Raw genomic sequence first — 5,099 nt, 5'->3', positions numbered from 1 at the left:
AGGGTAGCGTCGGCGGGGACGGGGAAGGACGTGGGAGGGCTAGGGACAGATCGGGACAGCGCAGGGCGGCTGCCTGAAGGTGTCATTAAGGACATTGGAAGAGTTAAGGATGGTCCAGGAACATTTAGGGATATTGCGGTAATGTCAAGGACACATCGGGAAAGACGTGGGACGCTCGGGGACAAAGAATTACAGAAAGCGATGTCCCCGACTTGTCTTAATCCTCACCAGGGAGAAGTCTTCCGAACCAAAAGGTGCACACCTCAAGATGTTTATGAAGAAATTAGGGACAATCTGGAGCTGAAGGGCCATGGAAATTACACTACTGATGATTCGAGGGGTAAAATGAGGAATCTGAAGCATACGTTTGAGGAGAAGAAAAGATTGCAAAATCAATCATGGCTTTACTTTGATCTAATGCACCGTGCACCCTAGGACAGGGGCGGGACGGCTTAGGGACACCCTAGGACAGGAGCGGGACGGCATAGGGACATCCTAGGACAGGAGCGGGACGGCATAGGGACATCCTAGGACAGGATCGGGACGGCATAGGGACATCCTAGGACAGGGGCGGGACGGCTTAGGGACACGCTAGGACAGGATCGGGACGGCATAGGGACACCCTAGGACAGGAGTGGGACGCCCTAGGGACGCCCTAGGACAGGAGCGGGATGCCATAGGGACGCTCTAGGACAGGAACGGTGTTGTATATTCACATGTTTATATCTGCCTATAGTCATGCTTTCTGCTGCTGCCCTGTCAGCGCCACCTATCGGCTGTATACTTAGGCTTCAGAGGTTTCCTCTTACATGTTCGCACAAATTCCTGTCACTCCTGCTTATCCATTCGTTAAGAATAAACCAAGCTAGCCCACACCTGCCTCGTATTATTTCTCACCAAGAGACTCAACTACAACACTGGCGACGAGGAAGTAGATGTCAATGAAGATCTCTCAGGCAATCAAGTGTGGATCGTGACGTACTGTTCAGCAAGCTGGTCACACGGTTCCAGCAGGAGGGGGAGTCGGGGTAGGCTTATGCAGCTGAACTTCAAAGTTTGGCTGAGAATCTTGGGTTTGGATGGTTCTCCAGCCTTCTGGTCAAGTACCAGTGGAAAAGGGGCATTCGAGACAAAACTGTCCAGGAAAGGCTTTATGCAGATGCCAACATATCCCTTGAGGCTGCTTTAAAATTGGTTAATGCAGCCGAATCTAGCAAAGCCCGCATCAATAGCTTACAACCACCGGTGGACGTCCATGCGATGCATTATACGCGCCGCAAAACCGTCCCACCACAGCAAGTTTTAGCACCAAAACCTCCTCCGAAGCCAACTCCAGCACCTCTTTCCACTACTAGTCAGGTTTTTTGTTTTCGTTGCGGCGAACCAGGGCATACCACCAAACAGTGTCCTCGCAAGTATAAGGATTGTGTTTGCTCCTTTTGCTCCAAGGTGGGCCACCTAGTTAAAGCCTGCAAAGAGAAAAAGAAGACCAAGAAGAAGGAGAAACCCAATCAAATGAACTCTCTCAATTTCAATTCAACAGGTCCCCAGTTCGGTCAATCAGCAGAGGGCCTACAACAACCTTTTTATCCTTACTCCTTCTCCATTCAAGGTGCACCCTTCCTGGACATCAGTGGTGGCCACTCTGATCTTTTTTCCATGAGTGCGGACCGCCAGGTGGACCCCATCTATATCAACCTCACCATTAATGGAAAGGAGGTAAAGTTCCAAGTAGATGATGGCGCCGGTGTCGCAGAGTGGTTATACCCCCCGGCTCCCGGCACCCCCCCGGTACATCAGCCCTAGGTATAGTGTACCGGGGGTACACTGTTCCTAGGGCACATGTACCCCCCCATCTCGAGACCCGGGGGTACACCCAACCTAGGGCTGGTGTACCCCCGGGGGGTACACTGTCCCTAGGGCACATGTACCCCCCTACCCTCGACCCCCGGGGGTACACCTAACCTAGAGCTGGTGTACCCCCCGGGGGTACACGATCTCTAGGGCACATGTACCCCCCTCCTCGAGACCCGGGGGCACAGCGAACCTAGAGCTGATGTACCCCCATCTGAGGGGGGTACACGTACCCTAGAGTTTATGTATCACCCGAGATTCGTACGCACAACGCCTAGAGTTAATCAAAGCTCGCTTTAGGTCATGTTAGGCTAGGTTAGGCTAGGTTAGGCTAGGTTAGATTAGATCTGGCCACTTTAGTGGTGCCGAATATGTGCCCTCGAAGACATGAGGTATGGTAGATCCCTTACCCTCAAGGTAGGGGGTACACCTGCCCTAGGGACAATGTACCCCCCGGGGGTACATCAGCCCTAGGTTAGGTGTACCCCCGGGGGTCGAGGAGGGGGGGTACCTCTGCCCTAGAGATCGTGTACCCCCGGGGGTACCCCAGCCCTAAGTTCGGTGTACCCCCGGGGCTCGAGGGTGGGGGGGTACAGGTACCCTAGAGCTGATGTACCGGGGGTACTCCAACTCGGGGGGGTACAATCGCTCTGTTACACCGGCAAGACAGTCATGACTGAGTCTAGGTTTGTGGAAGCCTTTGGTGATGTGCCACGGGAGTCGGCCAAGTTGTCTCTTTCCACTTGGGGCGCTCAACAGGTCATGTGGGAAATCCACCAAGCTACCGTGGAAGTTAGCTTTCGTGGTAAGCTGTTCCATCTACCTATCATGATAACCCCAGACCAGCTGGGCGATGCTCCTAATCTGTTTGGCAGGAACTGGATTGCGGCCTTGTATGGTGAAGACTTTTTGGAGAAGATGTATCAGGTGGGCAAATTTGCTGTCCACTCGGTGCAACCTACCTCAACACCACAAGTCTCACCAGAATCACACTGATAAACTAAGTGTTCAACTGCTCAACAATTGTAAGTGTGCAACTGCAAGTTGAATATTTGCAAGTGTGCAACTCCGTAGTCGTACACTGTACAAGTGTTAAACTTGGTAGGTGCGCACTTGCAAGTGTGCAACTCCACGGTTGAACACTTCCATAGATGGGACGCTTACTGTAAAGGAAGTGTTTAACCAAGGAGTTTCACACTTGCAAGTGCACACCTACTGAGTTGCACACTTGCAAGTATTCAACTTGCAGTTGCACACTTGCAAATATTTAACTTGCAGTAGCACACTTATACGTGTTGAGCAGTTGAACACTTAGATTATCAGTGCATACAGGAACTGGGCCCACCAATTCCCTGCTGTCTCCGGAAAAGGGACTGGACTCTATACTGGACCACCTGCGCATTTTGGACCACCTCCAGGGACTCAACCTAAGTATCATTATTCCAGGTCGGTACCATTTGCCTTATCTGCTAAAGTGGAAGAAGCGATTAATGCCTAGGTTGCTGCTGGAGTCTGGATCCCTGTGGTGTGGAGCCTACTGAAGTCTCTTGGGCCACTGCCCTGGTTCCTGTCCCCAAGAAGAACGGTGAAATCAGGCTGTGTGCTGACTACAAGTCTACCATCAACCCAGTCCTTCAACCTGACACCTACACATCCCCAACGGTCAATGAGATATTGGCCATGGCATCAGGCTGTACGGTTTTCGCTGAGTTAGACGCCAAGGAGGCATATCTACAGATTCCATTATCTCAGGAAACCTCTATGCTTATGGTAGTTAAGACCAAGCAAGGTCTGTTCCGCCCTACTACACTTCAATTTGGTGTCAAGGTGGCCCCTGGTATTTTCCAGCGTACTATGGACGGGTTGTTAGGGAAACTCAAGGGTGTGATGGTCTATCAAGATAATATTTATATTTTCTCATCCAGTTTCCAGCAACATGTACTTAAACTTTAGGAAAATCTGGAGAAACTCAGCAAGGCTGGAATCCGCCTCAACAGTCCAAAATGTACCTGGGCAGCTTCATCTATCTGTGTTCTGGGTTACAGGATTGACAAGGCTGGCGTCCACCCTACTGACGAGAAGATAAAAGCAGTTGCAGACTTGGCCCCTCCAGGAAACGTTCAGCAGCTTCAATTCATTTTGGGAACCATAGTCTTCAATAGCAGATTCTTCAAGGACCACACCAACATCTTGGAACCTCTCTACCGCCTGTTGGACAAAGGACGCAAGTGGGAATGGACTAAGATTCATCAAAAGGCCCTTGATAAGGTAAAATCCATCCTCACCTCTAAGCCCATGCTAGTCCATTATTCCTTACAGCATCCAATAGTTTTGATCTGTGATGCATCCATGGTGGGAGTGGGCGCTGTGTTGAAACACTTGATTGTGAATGCTGATGGCTCAGTCTCTGAATTTCCAGTCTGTTATGCCTCTCGCACAATGACCCCTGTGGAGCGACGCTATTCACAATTAGATAGAGAAGCTCTGTCTCTAATTTTTGGTGTTACTCATTTTCACCAATATTTGTATGGCAGACATTTTACCTTGTGTACTGATCATAAGCCCCTTGTAGAAATCTTCAAACCAGGTGCTCCTCTACCCGACCATTTATCACCTAGAATGGTGAGGTGGGCACTGAAGCTGGGCAGCCTTGATTTGGACTTGAAGTACAGACCTGGAAAATCCATGGCTTCTGCGGATATGCTGAGCCGTAATCCTGTGTCTGTTGCATTTGTGGAAGATTTTGAGCCTGTATGCATATTTTTACTTGATGTGAAAAGCCCAAATTATCCACTTACTTCAAAGGATATTGCTTTAGCCACAAAACAGGACCCTACCTTGAGTCAGGTTTTCCAGTGGATTCACAGAGGATGGCCAGACAAGAGTCCCTCAGAAGAATTCAAGCCTTACTTTCGCAATACTGAAGCATTCTCCTTACTTAATGACTGCATTCTTTATGATGACAGGGTGGTAGTGCCAGAACGCCTGCAGGCTCAAGCTTTACAGCTGATCCATAGTGATCATTTTGGAGTTTGTTACTCAAAGGCAATGGCCAGATCCCTGGTATGGTGGCCTGGTCTAGATAAGGAGATAGCTGCGTTGGTGGCTTCCTGTGTCATCTGCCGGAAGACTGCACATAGACCTCCTCAATCTGCCACTTCGGTTTGGCCTCTTCCAACTAAGCCATGGGAGCGCTTGCATGTTGATTATGCTGGTCCTGTGGACGGAAGAAATTTTTTAATCAT

The sequence above is a fragment of the Frankliniella occidentalis genome, unplaced genomic scaffold (assembly GCF_000697945.3).
Source record: "Frankliniella occidentalis isolate FOCC.00 unplaced genomic scaffold, Focc_3.1 Scaffold86, whole genome shotgun sequence".
In the NCBI taxonomy this organism is placed as follows: Eukaryota; Metazoa; Arthropoda; class Insecta; order Thysanoptera; family Thripidae; genus Frankliniella; species Frankliniella occidentalis.
This window is presented reverse-complemented; position numbering follows the sequence as displayed.